The sequence below is a fragment of the Alosa pseudoharengus genome, unplaced genomic scaffold, assembly GCF_046254945.1.
Source record: "Alosa pseudoharengus isolate Yale_2024_CS ecotype anadromous, Long Island Sound unplaced genomic scaffold, YU_APseudo_1.1 YU_APseudo_1.1_scf_4, whole genome shotgun sequence".
Lineage (NCBI taxonomy): Eukaryota > Metazoa > Chordata > Actinopteri > Clupeiformes > Clupeidae > Alosa > Alosa pseudoharengus.
This window is the reverse complement of record NW_027468774.1, coordinates 28635557-28652706: the sequence shown is the minus strand read 5'-3', so window position 1 is coordinate 28652706 and position 17150 is coordinate 28635557.

Sequence of the window (17150 nt, the reverse complement as noted above, 5' to 3'; positions counted from 1 at the left end):
CACCAGAAGGGGGTGTGTATGGATGTGTGTGTGATTGTAAGTGTGTGTGTGGATTGTGTAAATATCTGTGTTTATAATGCACAGATGTGTAACATTACTACCATAATTGTGTGATAAAGATTCAGAGATGCAAAAGTTCGTCTGTGTGCGTGTGGATGAGTGTGTGTCACAGTAACTTAGATTTTTTTCCCTTCTCCTGACCGGCCCTGGAGTCTCCCAACATCATTCCTCCTCCCATTCCCCCGAAACACGCACACAGGCGCACACATAACACACGCACACACAGACACACACACACACACGCACACTCCACACTTTCAAAGTCATCTCCACTGAAATGGGCTCTCCACGCCCTACAGGCCACCGTGGGACAACCAACCCCCCCTCCACACACACACACACACACACACACACTTCCTCGTGCCCCTTCTCCTTCTCTCCAGTAAGCCTTGTTTATGGGCTCCTCTGTAGTGTTTTGTCAGTGTCCGGTTGGGGTGAGGTGGCCACCATATGTTAGGCATGACTCAGACCACCTCAGCTGCTCTGACCAACTCCGCTCAGGAGAGGAGGAGAGGAAAGAGACCCCTTGATGCTCCCTCGTTTGTTCCAGGTGACAAGAAAGATGTGAGAGCCTGACTGCCACAGAGGACAAGATGACACCAGAGAGAGGGTGGGGGGGGGCAGAGAGAGAGAGAGAGAGAGAGGAAGACTGAGAGACAATGATTGTTAATCATATTATGTATGATGGCTTATGAAGACACGTTTTCACAATGAACTCATTTCACTTGGATGGATTATCAATGTCAGTTTCCAAATAAACAATTACTTAGTGAGTACCCTTTTTTCTATCATTTTTAACATTTTGTTTTACCAATTGAGTGTAAAGCATGCAAGTACGAGTCTAAAGTGTAGTGTCTGAGTGTATTCTCTTTAACCTGCGGGCACATAAATAGTCAATATATGTCTAGTACATAAGAGAAAATGTCAAGGACTTTGAAGAATGACCCTATTGTGGAGATAGAGTCCTCCCTCCAAGGCCTAGTCTGTCATCTGGATCCATCCTCTTTTTCCTTTTCATCATCCCTTCTCTTTCTCTCTCCAATTGTCATCTTCTCCCTTTCTCTCGATCTCACTCTTTATCAGCCCTTCTCTCTGTCTTTGAAACTCTTTCCTCTCTCTCTCTCTCTCTCTCTCTCTCTCTTTCTCTCTCTCTCTCTCTTGTGGGCCCTCCTGACTCACCCTGGCCCTGCCACTAAACAGAGCTGTCATTCTTAGAAACACTGAGACCAGCTAAGCTGCCTCAGGCCATGTGCATCTCTGTATGTGTGCGTGCTTGTGTGTTCGTGTTTGTGTGTGCGCATGTGTGTGAATGTCTGTGTATCTGGGTGGGTGGGTGTGTATGTGTGTGTGTGTGTGAGTGTGTGTGTGTGTGTGTGGCGGGGAGGGGGGTGGGTTTGGGGGCAAAGAGAGACAGTGTGTGATGGAGGCTGAGACAGCCACTGACCCACAGAGACTACAGGGAGAGACAGAGCGACGAGAGTCGGCCATACCTGCATCTCACCTCATACCTGCATCAGCTACAGTCACCGTGTGCCCACCGGGGGCACCTTTCGACTCCTCTCCTCCCCACTCCTCCAGCTGCCTCCTCTTCAGAGCATGTGTGTTTGGGTGAACGAGAGAGAGAGAGAAAAAAAGAGAGAAAGAGAGAGAGAGAGAGAGAATGAAAGAGAAAGAGTACGACTGACAAGCCTGCTCACAGTCTGTTAACAGGCCATGTGTTGCTGCTGCTGGGCCTCCATGCTGTCTGCACGTCTCTCCCCTCCGGAGCAGAAAATGGCTGCTGGTGCAGACAGGGCGACAACACAAGCTGCACATCAACTCCCTTTGCCCCATAATGGTCTGGCACGGAGCAGATTCCAAGTGGTCAGCACATCTTCTCTTAAACCTCTCGAAAGGAAGGGACACTTTAAAGTGCCTCTCCACTGTGTTCATTCCTGTGTACTCCTCTGACCTGACAGAGAAACATTTTTATTTATTAAGCACAGTGAATCTATTTTTAAATGCACATTCAAATGTGTGTGTCGGTTTGGTTAACTAATGAACTGCTGTCGGCGGAATTGATCACCCATTCTCCATTCTTGCATTCTTCCCATTGTAAGGCTCACACCTCGTCAATAGGGAACAATAGTCCTTACCATCTTTTCAACATGGAACAAGCAATACAAAAAATTGCCATAATAGAATAACTGTGAGACTTGAGAGGGAAGGGAACCATTTGTATTTAGTTTCCTGTCAAAGCCCCACAGGGGGAGACTGTGGAAAAGGTTGAGTATGCCCAGGAGGTCGCCTAAATTGCACATTTAAAGAAAAGCACTGTCAGTCAGTACTGAGTATTTTTACCGCTTGCCATCTTCACCAAGAACTGAAAATGGTTTGAGAATGGTTGGTTTTGTATGTGTGTCCCCCTGCCGTGAGCAATCTCTGGTGGCTTGGACAGGTGGGTGGGTTGAGTTTACAAAGTCTTCCTCGGTGCTTGGATGGCGGCCAGTTCCTCACCGTGTCTGGCGCCAGTGCAAGGGGGTTTGGGGAGCTTTGTGTGTTTGTGTCAGAGCTCAGCTTCGCGCACACCTGAGCGTGGCCTAATTTGACATTTGAATGAGAACAAACACTGTCAGTTCTGTATTACCTGCAGTGCGTAGGGCACCAAGTGTTGGAGAGAGCACCAACATTTTCCCAAAAGGAGTAGCTTTAATGCAGTGCTTTTCACTCAAGAAGTTGGTGGGATTTCAAGATGCACCAACACTTTGTTACATCAGGCCTCTTATGTGTTGCTTCTTTTCTGCTAAATTATTTGTATTCTGAGACGGAGTGCCATAACTACAGTATTCACTCTGCCATGCCAACAAGCCTGGCTCTTTGGCATTGCGGTCAAGCTGCAGGTTTGTTTCCCTGGAGACCTGGGTTTGTGGCTGAGTGGGGTGACTGCTCTCTGCCTTCGCTACATATGGTGGTCAGTAAACAATTGTGTCTGTAATTAAACCACAGTCACAATGCTTCAACTAGGCCTTGGGCATGAAACAAAATGATTTATAGCATAAGATAACCAGTGGTCACAATTTCTATTACTATGACAAAAACATGTGTGTCTCTCATATTCGATGTTGGTTGATATGATGTACTGTATCCTTTCACTGAGTATTTAGCAAGTACTAACAGTGACAATCCATAAACTTGAGTATGATTGATTACATGAGTAATGTTAAATGCTACGGCAAATGGTTTGTTGATGTTAATTAATCAAATGCAAATTGAAACCATGCATATAGCCATTAAAAATATCACACTAATAAGTCATAACCTTGTTAATTTGCATCTTAACCACTACACTTCAATGCCAGCTGATGACAACGTATAAAGGAAAGAGTGAGCAGAAATATACAGTAGACTACATGAAGCCAAGATAATGGAATAAATCTGATTGAACAGATATAACCTCATGCCCTTGCATCATACAGCTTTACACACCTCTGTAGAAGTCCAGGGACTTTTGAATATATTTTCAGATACAGACAGACATCATTTTAGAAACCCTACACCAACTTTGCCCCAACCCCGAGTGGCAACGCAAGGTCAGAACAGGACAACATGATTTTTGATACCGCCGCCACTTTTATCTGTGTCAGCTCTTTAAGCCTTCCTTTGTTCATCCCTCCTCCTCTTCCTCCTCCTTCTCCTCATCCTTATCATCCTCCCTTTCGTCCTCTTTGGGCGTGGACGCTCCTACGCATCCGTAGCCTCACCCTAGCCCTGTGTCATCAGCGTCCTGCACCATGATGGGCGAGCGGTGGAGAAAAGCCGGGTGGTATCGTGAAACTCAAGCTCATGAAACACTCAGGCGGTCCGCCGCCTCTTACATCTGTTTCCCTTTGTGCCCGCACGAGAGCCCTCCACCACTGACACCAGCCCGTGAGCCGCCATCAATCTTTCAGTGCCCGCTCTCGCTCCGTCTCGCCACCCCCCCCCCACCACCACCACCACCACCACACCTGTCCGTCAACGGGGAGAAGCGCTGCCAAACGGCCCATATATCAGTGGGTCAGTGAAGCAAGAGCCGCAATCGCACCGACACTACACACACACACACACACACACATACACACTACACACACTATGCACATACACACACACACACACACATACACACTACACACACTATGCACACACACACACACACACACACACACACACACACACACACACACACACTACACACACTATGCACACACACACACACACTACACACACACACACACACACACACACACACACACACACACACTACACACACTATGCACACACGCATGCACACACACACACACACACACATACACACACACACTACACACACACACACACACACACACACATACAAACTCTGTCTCTCTCTCTCTATTTCTCTCTTTCTCCCTCCCCCCTTTCAGGCCATCAGAAGGCTGTGCCAAACAAGAGGGAGAATCTGCTGACTGTTGTTTGCAACCTCAACTACAAGCTAACTAAATTCTGATTGGAGGGAAGGAACATGACCTCCAAGCAATATCATTTACTTTCATTGTCTCACATCACTTTTTTGCAGGATGACAGAGAATTTTTAGGCGGGGGAAAACGGACAGAATAACTGCCGATGTACATTTCAAAAAGGACATTTAACAGTCAGCTCCCAGGCCTGATTCTAGATGATCTCCCAGTCTACCAACATGGCGGGTATGTTTACTACTTGTTTGCCTTCGTCCTGACTGACTCATGCACTCCTATTGCCACTGATATCATGCTTGTTGACTTTGAGCTGACATCAACACCAACGCAAGCTCTCAGTGATATGGAACAATTTCATTTAGAATGGTGCCCAATTTTTCCAGACAACTATCAACTATAATTTTGCAAAACACCACACCAACCAAATGCCTCTGTTTACCCCCCAGTCCACACGGGGGGGGGCAGCCGTGGCCTACTCGTTAGCACTTCGGACTTGTAACCGGAGGGTTGCCGGTTCGAACCCCGACCAGTGGGCACGGCTGAAGCGCCCTTGAGCAAGGCACCTAACCCCTCACTGCTCCCCGAGCACCGCTGTTGTTGCAGGCAGCTCACTGCGCCGGGATTAGTGTGGCTTCACCTCACTGTGTGCTGAGTGTGTTTCACTAATTCACGGATTGGGATAAATGCAGAGACTAGAGACCCTCACGGGATCAAAAAAGTATATATATACTTATATATACTACTTATACTTATACAGTCTCTACTGTTATTGGTAATTATGCAATGGTGCTGGTCATTAATCAACACTGAGTAGGATGGACAACTCACTAAATTTGATGCTTCTATTACAGTGGAAGCATAGCAACTAAGAGAATGATTAATTGTCGCAATGTCCCTGTAAATATCATTTATAAATTGGTTGATCATTTCAGGAAACACTGCATTTATTGTCTGTGTGCATTTGCATCGATGGCAGCATGCCTAGGTCATAAACAACCAATTACTACTCGCATGGCCCATCCCTTCTGGTTAGGCATCGGGGAAATATCTCTAACTTAGTGGGCCACTGGGGAAATATCCCCTGGAAGTGATACTGGTGACTGCCTGACATGTGCAGTGATGTGAGGGGAAGAGCATGTGCTTTTTGGGGCCAGCATAACCAACATACAACATAGCAGTATCAGTGTATCTTAATGTTAACCTTAATGTCAGACCGAAGACAGACCAGGCTTTTCAGACATTTTCTGTCCTTCTCAAGAGTGGTACGTTTAGCAGAATTTAAACATTTTTCTCAGGGGAGAAACCACATAATCCTCATTTATATCAAAGTCCGACCTGGTGATTTTAAGGGTCTAGGCCTGGGTGCACTGATGTGCGCGATAGGTGCCATGTACACACCATCCGTTTAAACGCACCCCCTAACAGAAACTGGTTCCAACGTCCTTATCTCTCACAGGCTACATATCAGCATATTTGGTGGAAATGGATTTGGTTCAGATTTCTTTTTGTCCTTGTGCAAAACAGACAGGTTGTTTCCTAATTATTGAATGACGAAGACTGAGTCTAGACATTTGATACCACAACTACCATGCTCTGTTGGTTCCCTTGTGGTAAGATTTTTTGTAAGGTAAGGTCACAAGGTGTATTTAAGACATGTTGGCAGCTATGGTGGAGACCACATTTACATTTAGATTTATTAATTTAGCAGACACTTTTATCCAAAGCATTCAAGGGCCATTGTCCCCTGAGCAACTCGGGGCTGCCTTGCTCAAGGGCACAACGGTGGAAGCCAGGAACTGAACTCAACTTGTCTGGCTACTGCATGGTAACCCTAACCTGACTCTCGCCAGATGAATTTCGTTCCGCTTAGCTCCGCCTAGCTTCACTCACATCCATCTGGGACCTCTTCCATTGAGAGTGATTTCAGCACGAGATTGTATGGTTGAGCCAATCAGGACGCAGGGCGGGAGTTTCATAGATGTGACATAGCGTAGAAGCGACTGTGAGACTGTTATCAGCGAGCTATATCATCATTTAAAGGAGCTTGTGTGGACAAGTAGGGTGAAGAGTTAAATGGCAATGATGTTATTACATACTCGTTAATCTGACTCCATTTGATTAATAATTTGTATCACCAATCAATTACCAAGTAACTAGTTTATCAGCTATGGAGGAGAATGGCATGGCACACTACGAGAATTGAAGTTATCCGATTGGTAGGCAAATGAACAATTTAATAGGCATTAAGTCTTAAAGGTAAATGTAACCAATATCACTTCAGTTGAATGTACAAGTAAACTCACATGGTCTACTGTAACAAAGTAGCAAATGGTAACAAAGAAAACTTAACCAATTCACAGAGGTAAACTTGACAAGTTAGAGATAACTGATACACCAGATAAAACAATACAAACCCAGAGATAGAGAGAGGGGGAGAGAGAAAGAGAGAGAGAGAAAGACAAAGGGAGACAGAGAGAGAGGGGAAGAGGGGGAGAGAGAGGGAGATGAAGAGGGAGAGAGAGGAAGAGCCCCAAGATGGGAAAGAAGACAGAAGAGCAGAGCAGAGCAGAGAGAGCCGAGAGGAAGAGAAGAGAAGAGAAGAGAGAGAAGAAGAGAAGAGACCACTGGAGGACCAGAGCCTCCACTTTTATCATTCACTTGGGCCACCCCCGACTCATCAGAGCCTTTGTTGTCTGAGGTGGATGGGTGTGGCCCAGGTGGATATCATAACTTTATGCTACAGCTTAATTCTTAATCTACAATTATGAACAGATACATTCAATTGTACCAAAACCATAATCAGACTGTTGCCCACATTACAAGTATTAATTCAAGACCAAACATGAATGTATTATTCACAACACATATTTACAGAGCAATACTGTATGATAATGAGGTTGGCCTATCTCACCACAAGACATCAAGTAGGCCCAGGACTGAGCTATCTCTCAGTAGTGGGGCCAGAACAAGGAACAAATGGTCACACTTTATGCATGAGCGGGTGTTGGGGATCTTTGGCCATGGCCAGCTAAGACAACACAGATCAAACACTGGCATCCACAAATGTAAATTGAATGCAAAAGGGCATTCTTTAGAAATGCATAAGATTTGGGCAAAAGACGGGCCTTACAGCGTCACGGGTTGGCTTCGATGTGAGTGGTTGAAGTAGCACGTCAATAGATGACGGACAAGTGGCTTATTCAATCATATGCAAGCATTTTTTGATTAGGCCCAGCCTTCTGAAACACCAACCTGGGGGTCGTTTCTAGAAAGCATCGTTTGCTAATTTGCGTCGCAACCTTGGTAGTACGCTCCATCGTTCTTGGATTTGGTGTTTCTAGAAAGGGTAGTTCGAACTCTCAATCGCAAACAAGGACGCAAAGTTTGGTCGTTTGAACTACTGCCCTAGGCAGTCGCTCTTGTGTCGTTCCTTGGTAGTTCCTGTTGGTGTCCGGAGCGCCTAACCAAAAATCACAACCGCCTAACCAAAATGAAGTGGATGTTTATCTCGTGGCAAAATAAGAATCGTTGATCAATAATTGTCATTTTTGTACTTTTTTTTATTACTTTTTTGAATGTAATACTTTCACTGGCATATTAATATTGTGAGACTTCATGATAGACAGCTAATGTGCGTGTGGGCGCGAATGATAGTAGGCCTAATTGGAAGTAAGTCCAAGGACTTTTTTTTGTCTGTCCCTGCACAACAAATGGAATAGCCTGACCTGACTTCAATTGTGCATACAGCTTGCCTCAACAACGGATACGTGGCTTAGGAAACATTAGGCCTACTAAGTACAACTTAGGAAACAGTACTAAGTACAACTTAGGTAACAGTTCTTCACCCAGCGATCAAAATCTGTCGGTGGTCTGTATCCGTAGGCTAAATCTAGTGTCACACTGGAATAACATTCCAGTGGGACAATATCCATGGAGTCCATAGCGCGTCTTTTATGATCAACAGCTCAGAAGGTCACTCTCCTGAATTCTGTTCATGTTATTTATATTGTGGTCAGGCCCTGACACATTTAAACACGAAAGAATTGTGCTAAGTCTGATATATGGCTAGCGACTCCTCTACTGAATGGAAATGTATCGCCCGTCGACTTGCACTCGAGGCGTTGATGTGTGAGTTCAGTACCTTGGACAGTTATCGCTGTCCGTGGTGCTTAACGCAATTCACAGAGTGGCAAATGTTTTGTTTGAAAGCATATTCTGGCATGACCAATGCTCTTTATTAAAGACTCTTTGATATATTTAAGAAGCTTCTAAAATATCGAAGGCGCGTTCTGAACGCGCCTTAATTTATGCTCGGGAAAATTGCGTGGTAAACTCATTGGTGAAATTCATTGATCACGATTCCAACATGAACTCACTTAACATATTCAGAACATTTCTCTCCCCTTATGTTAATATTTTTTAAGTTTCTATGACAGAAGGAGTGAAGTTTTTTTCTCTCAGTTTAAAACTCACTCTCTGTGAGCGGTGTGTGTCTGTGTGTGTGTGTGTGTGTGTGTGTATTTGCGTGCCAATGTGTTTGGTTAGCCTATCTGTCCCTTAAAATAGGGCAATGGTGAGATATTTCAGGATGTCCCGATTATAAGTATATATACAGCAGTCATCATCATATAGGCTATGTATCTTATTAGTTTCATTACCCATTAATCTGCCTGTGACAAACTGCACACAGGGTAGCTTTTTTGCGTCGCTTCATTTTTATTGGTTATTCTATGAGTGCGGGATTCTTTCCCCGCGCATACCGTCGCTGTAGTTTCAACTAAGATCCGGATCCACCGATGCAGATAGACGGCAGGCAATATGTATAATGCGGTAATAGCGCAAATAATCTCTCCAGCTGCTCTCCCTCCAGTCTCCACCAAACCAACTCTCTAGCTTAGCCCCTTAAGAGATGCCTCTCGAAAAAACTGGGAGTGTCGGGCGCCAAATCAGTGACAATTGTACTCTTATAATTTAAGGAGGGAGCGGTTTCTTGTGACACGGAGTGATTCAGTCTAAAGTAACCGTCTTGTCAGGTGCAGGTAAACGAGTGGAAACGACTTCGAACACCCTCTGCGTCAGGCGCGGGCGCGGGCGCGACAGTCTGTGTGCACTCGCGTATAGCTTTCGGATAGAGTTTTTGATGTGCCACTGAGGTGGTAAGAGAAGATGTGAATTGACCTGCTAGAGCACTGTGACCACGCCGCGGAGGACCAGGTAGGTCTTTAAGCCGCAGAGCGCCGAGAAGTTATCGTCCGAAATATGAACGGGGAATTTTGCACCGACAAAGACTGTTCTCGGATTAGAAGCCCGTTTTTATCATTTTGTCGGCACTGTGGATTACCGAGCGTTTTGATTCTGTGTGCGCCTCGCATACCCACCCAAAGTGAGCGAAGACCTCCACAGGCTCCATGCAAAACGATGCATGATGTGCTGATATAGCTTCAACGATGTGAAACGTTATCACTGCACACAATTACATATTTGTTTTGGGGTACACATCTTACTCACCACAAAAGTGTGGATATTTTCGAAATACTTACCTGCGGGAGTGGAGAGGATTCGTTTTTAACAAACTCAACTACTGACATCAAGGAGAGAAAGAAACGTGGATTTTACAGTGAAATGTAGGTACGGAGGTACAGTAAATGCTTCTTTCTACTATTCACTGCTACTTGTGCATGGATAACTTGGATTTTCCCATAGCTTAATTCAAGGACTATCACTCCATTAGAGCGAACGCAAGCTAACCTGTTAGTGTGGTTTTCCAAGACTCAAGAGACTTGCAACCTTGGCTGCGGCGAAGGCGCTATATGGCCACAGTAGCTCTCACCGACGTACCGTTGATTGCAACCGAGGGAAAAGTCATTAGGAGATAATTGTGAAAACTTCCAATGTTCTTGAGCACTTTGTTGCATCATGAATCTCCGTGATATTTTGATTACAGTGCACTGACGTATTACTTTGATTGGAGCATGATTTGTTTTTCTCCTTAGGTGCTTATGAAAACCAACCGTATCGTCAGTTAGCCATTCTCTCCAAATCTATTTGATGTCACAAGGGGTAAGTTTAAAAAGAAAAAAACAATAATTTATGTTATGTAATAAATGTTGAAAGAAATATTTTTTTGTGATAATATCATGTTATATCATCTGCTTTTTCTCTTAAACGGGTAATCTCATTGTGCCATGTCAGAAGTTATGCACCCATCTATAACAAAAATCCCAAACTTGTTTTTCAAGTTGTAGCCTAGACACCAATTACCAGTGTTGAGATACCTGAATTTTATGACTATCAATGCAAACAAATACAAGTCTGCTTACCTGATTAAATTCTGAATACTGAAATATGAGACTATTTATGATCGGTTATTGTAAGAGCATCTTGGCCATTGAGGAAGTGGTTTATGAAGTGAATGGCGGATATTATGTTGATTTTATGCCTTTGTTCTCTTTCGAGTCATTGAGTCGTAACGATTTTATCTCAACATTTTGGATCAGTTGCAATATCAATGGCAATTAGTTACTTTATCGACCAGTTTTGTCAAACTGATCAAAAAACAAATGACAAGGGACCGTGCAGCAAGAGAGCGAGATTGAAAGACATATTGTGTGTGTGTGTGTGTGTGTGTGTGTTTGTCCGGCCCTTGTGTTTCGTTACGTATGAGTATAAGATATCCTGAAATGTCTGCGAAACCTCACCCGTCATGAATTGCCCACGCGCGCGCTCGCTTATGGGCGCGGGAGCGTTTGTGTGTGTGTGGTGTAGTGTGTGGAGTGGGGAGGTAAATAGGTGATGTAACATCTTTACTCGTACAGTCTAATAGTCTATTTGCTACTATACGAATCGAAAAGCTAAATGATAAACACTGTAGCAACAGAAATCCTTTAAAATATAGTGAAGCAATACATTTCAACTTTGTTACCGTTGTTATTGAAAACACACACACACACACACACACACACACACACACATATATATATATATATATATATATATATATATATAATCATGTTCATTGGAACCGCTACAAATGTAGGCACTTTACTTTAGGCACATCTTAATTGGTAATGGATATGTTAGTGATCCCTTGGCCCAAATAAATCTAATAATACACTACAATGCTTCCCTCCACTGTCTAGTATAGTTTGCCCTGTCATCTCCCAGAGGTCATTACTTCCCACATAACTCCCAACCACACTTAAAAGAATCATTGTCTTGACTAAGTAATTAATTGACAAACAGAATAAATAAACAGTAAATAGATCTACGCATAAATAAATGGACATTAAGGAAAAGACCAACACAGTACTATTGATTGAAAATGCAGAGGCTTTTTATCTTTGTGCTGTTTGTCTTTTTCATCTCAAGAACATACCGGGAAATTGCAACAAAATGTGTGTTATGTTAGGAGCAAAAGCCTCTTTATGCTTTAAACTGCTGGATGGTGTGTTTAGAAGACCTTCACATTGATCTGTTGGTTTGTGTTGGTTTGTGGTTTGCATTGTTTCTCCAATTGACTTTACAAGCTTGACCATGGCCCTTCCCAGCAGTGCACAACAACAAGAGAGGAACATGAAAACAAGTGGAAAGACAATGCTTAGCCTGCATACCTGTAGTATCATGTCCAGAAGTCTGACATTAATAGCTTTAGGACCATAAAACAAAAGCCTCAATTTGCTGTAATTATTTGGGCCTTCCAATTGAAGACCAGTCCATCAGACTCACTACTCAAATAACTAATATCCTGTATCTATCTGTCATATGTCCATTTTCTGCCCATCATACTCAGTTTGCCAAGTCTTGTGAATTGTCATATCGCTCCGAAGTTCTTTGCAGGCTGCCGTCTGCTACAGTGAAGCGTAAATATGTTTCTGTCAGGAAGAACAGCTTTCCATGTCAGGAGCTCGAGTGTCTCTCTGGCAGCCACACTTGCCGTATTTCCTTTTGTTTGCTTAATGGTTCGCTATCCGTTCAGGTGCTCGGGCTCGGGCGATGCAATTGTAGCCAGGCCCCTGAGGAGCGAGGGCCAGAAGCAGATGGTCCCTTTACAGCCAAGAGCCGAGTACGGACACCTGTGCCCTTTTACAAGGTAGCGGCAAGAGCGCCGTGTTTTGTCTGAAGCTAAATGCGGTGGAATGGGCATGGTATAAGACAAAGGCAAAAGGGCTTGTTCTGTCCCAAGGGTCGGCTGTGGCAGTGTGGGGTACACTGTGGCTGTGACAGTACCTGTGTAGCTGGTTGGGCTGGTGGTCAGAACACTGCATTCCTCTTCTTTTCACCCTATTCTGTCCATCCATCCATCCATCCATCCATCCATCTTTCACTCCTCCACTTATCGTCTCTGCCAGTCGCTCAGTTACTCAGAGCTTCTCTCAGTGATTCAGCTGCACTTTAAAAACACGATCAGTGAGCCACTCTTCATTTTTCCACCTTTCTCTCTCTCTCTCTCTCTCTCTCTCTTTTTCACACACACAAACACATACAAAGAGAGAGAGAGAGAGAGGGAGAGAGAGAATCACTCACTCACTCACTCTTTCATTCACACAGAGGTAGTCCACTGAGAGTGAAGGCCACAGTGTCCACAGGACAATGAGCGTAAAGGAGAGGGGAAAGGTTAGAGTCCCCTGGCAAAATACCACTGAGACTGGAACTGAGGGGACACAGAGAGACTGCGACAAGGGAAGAGAAAGATAGTGTTACACTGTGGAAGACACAGTGTGTGTTGGTGTTTGCAGGTGCATGTTGTTGTAAGGGAGGAAGTGAGAGAGGGTGAGAAAGCAAACAGGGGCAGGTGTGATTGCCTCTGAGGTAGATTATTGGGGTAATCTACACACAGAGGCTGGTATATAGAAGGTTCCAAAATCCCAGCCATCCTATTTGGCACACAGTGAGGCATACCTGTCCATAGGGGGTGCAATGAGCCTCTTTGGCCTGGAAAGACATAGAAATGGTGTCTAGACAGCCAGCCAATAAAAGGGATCCAACCGGCACTATCCTAAATAACATTGTAATTGACTCTGCACAACATTCTCTCCTCACCGGATGAAATAAGGTGTTCAATTTGACATGTTTAAGTGAATTAAATTCCTTCTTTCTTTCTGCAAACTCTTACCTCTTATACAACCACAAGGCTCTATTAAGAATTAATTCCAATACTGAAACTGTTCCAGACTTCATCAGTGTTAAAGTGAGTTTTTTGCATTGGGGTGCAGAATCAAATTTATTTAGCCTAATAAGACTGTTTAAGACTCAAGCAAAGATACATACAGATTCATAAACAAGCAAACATACAGATGTGTTCAGAGATGTGAGAAAGGTGATTAGGCATACATATATGCACACACACACACACACACACACACACACACACACACACACACACACAAATCTCACATCACCTTTTCATACGATTCACAGGCCCGACTATGCACTCCCCGTTCTCTGTTCTTCTGGGAAAAATGACTCATATGAAATGATGACTTAAGCCTGCACTTACTCCTCATCTTCTGCACCACCACACAATTACACATAGCTCTGAGCCCTGATGTTTGTGTGTGTGTGTGTGTGTGTGTGTGTGTGTGTGTGAGTGGAGTGTGTGAGTGTACACACATTTCATGTGTGGCTGTGTGTGTATGTGTGTGTGTGTGTGTACTGTATGTGCGATGGGATTATGCATGTTTATATAGAATCAGAGGAAGAAACAGGCGTTCCTAAACGTGGTAATTAGCGGTAATGTTACTCAGGCGTCCGTAAGCTGCCGAGTAAAATCACATTCAGGCGAGGAGTCAGAGTGCAATGACTTCCCCTCCTCTCTTCCTCTTTGGCTGTGATGCGTAGGCACTGTGAATTCCCGTTGGTTGGTGGCTTCCCTTAGAAATTGACAGTAATGAGCTTGACTGTTGCCGTCAGATTCTAGCATAGAACACATCCCTCCTGGGGCTGGTCGGTGTGCTGCAATGTGCTCTCTCTCTCTCTCTCTCTCTTTCTCTCTCTCTCTCTCTCTCTCTCTCTCTCTCTCTCTCTCTCTCGGTGCACAAACACGCATCCCGTGGCTCATTACGGCGCCTAATCTCTTGCTGCGTCTTGGCACAGAGCTCTTTCATTCACATTAAAGGGTCATAAATAACCAAAGATGGTGCGTGATTCCTCTATGATCTATGGTGGTGGGGAGAGTGTTGTCCTCCCGTAGGTTACGCCATAGGTGGACCGTGAGCAGATTGATCTCCTTTACCACAGAGTGCCATCGAAACTTAACATATGAGTCAAACAGCTGGAGCTTAAAACATTCAAAAGCACAGAGAGGATTTTAGTTGTCTCGCCCCATTCGACTTCTCTTAGGCTACAGTATTACAAGCCAGTGATACTGTGTAAAGCCAAAAATCCAAATCTCTCTCTTTCTCTGTCTCTGTCTCTGTCTGTCTCTCTCTCTCTGTCTCTGTCTCTCTCTCTTCCTCTCTCTCTCTCTGTCTCTCTTTCTCTGTGTTTGTCCACTGAAAATACCACCCATGGCTGTCGCTTGACCGAACTGTAGTGAGGCTTGATTGTGACAACAGTAGCAGTAGCAGCAAGAAGAAGTTGAGCCCTTTGGTGTGCCAGTGTGCTGGTTCGCCGTGTGTGTGTGTGTGTGTGTGTGTGTGCGTGTATGTTGCGTGTGTGTGTGTGTGTGTGTGTGTGTGTGTGTGTGTGTATGTGCTGGTTCGCCGTGTGTGTGTGTGTGTGTGTGTGTGCGTGTATGTTGCGTGTGTGTGTGTGTGTGTGTGTGTGTGTGTGTGTGGTGGCTGAGACAGGCCATGTGAAGCCACATCCCATGGACAGTTCTACCATGAGTGTCTGCGCTCAATGGATTAGTTCTCCTCCACTGCTCTGGCTGGCGGTGATTGGTGCTTGTAAATTAACGGATTACCAGCGGCGGCTGCCAGCAGCCCCTCTCCTTGCTCTCGCCTCCCCAGCCACGGCTCTCTCGCCATAGGGCCAAACTTGAGGTGTGCTGGCCTGACGCCAGGTGTGGAGATGGAGCCAAAAGCATGTGGAGTGGCAATACTCCACATCTCCGACAAATATGTGACATCCCCCTCCTCTTCTATTCACTGACACTTTCACAAATGACACTTCTGATTGGTTTCACCGTTCAATGACAATGAGCATCCTTAGTCATTTATGCAATAAATATGCATGTTTGTTTCCTATTTACAAAATGTGTTAGTTTCCCATTTGCTCAGCCATAACTGTCCAAACAACAAAGTTTGTCGAGTACACACACAGAGAGAATGGACAACTAGAGGACCTTCAATTCAACCTGTTCACTGAATATGACAAAAAAAGCGTGTGGCATTAGCAGTGTGGACAGCACTTTTCATTGCTTATAATGTATTGTACCTGCAGTGAAGCGAGACCTTTAGCTAATAATGACGCTTAAAATGAAGTGAGACCTTTAGCATTAGCGGGTAGTAACTGACACTAGGAGCAGTCTGGGTAGATCAGTGATGGGTCCTAACCAGAGTCAGTGGCCATTTTGTGTGGTCTTTTCCAAGATTTAGGTAGGTGGTTTGAATCCATACAATGTGATGGTCATGTCATGCTCTGACCAATGATAATGCATGTTTGCATACTTTGGGGCTCAGGCAGATTTGGAGCTCAACCACTGTAAACACCATTAGACTCCCCCCCCACCAGTACAGCCCATCCTTAAACAACTCTAGTGCAGGCCAGTTCACGTGAACATCCAACCCCCGTCTGCTTTAATGAAGAGCTCTGCTCCGTGAGGCAGCGACAAGACATGGGGACGTGAAAAGAGAACCCCCCACACATCAACCTCCCTCCCTCTCTCCCTCTCTCGCTCTCTCCCCGGCTCAACGCACTCTCAGTGGGATCCAAATATCACTGCTTTCTGGGCTCTGGGCGCTCTAATTGATTGAGTTACAAGGCAACGCACGGGAGATATTATGCCTCCCCGACAGCTGCTGGCTCTCAGGGCTCAACGGCCCGTGTCCCGCTCCATGTTAGGCAGGCTCGTGGGGAGGGACCGACCAGAGGTGGGATCCTCGGAGATGGCCAAAAGTGATCAGGAAACTCCTCAGAGAAACAACAACAGTAGGAACAACAGCATTATGCTATATGCAGACCCATTCATACTATTTGTTTTAATCTATAATGGTTTACTACTTTAATATGATAATAATTTGCAATATAACATGATGACACAATGGCACTACTTTTGAACAACATAAGCCTGGAGCCTGGATTCTTTAAGACGTAGAATTTACAGCCAGTAGCAGAACTCGACTGGTAGATGATTAGCTAGAAATAACGCATACTTGTTTGGATTCCAAATGATTCCATTGTTTTTGACGTGATGTGGCACATGTTGTAAGACATTTAGACACTGACCTTTAAAACCCAAGAGTATAGGTCAAATGCAAATGTCAAAACTCTCTGAGATGGTGTGGGCTAGGAAGCTACAATTCTATTTGCTTTGCATAGGCTACAGTGTCACCCCATTCCTTTAATGAAATAGTATGCTATATATTTTTTAATGACATAGTTGGCTTTATTGAATGTCACAAATCACAGGGACAGTGAAACACATTTTATTGTTACATAGAGGATGTAATACAGAT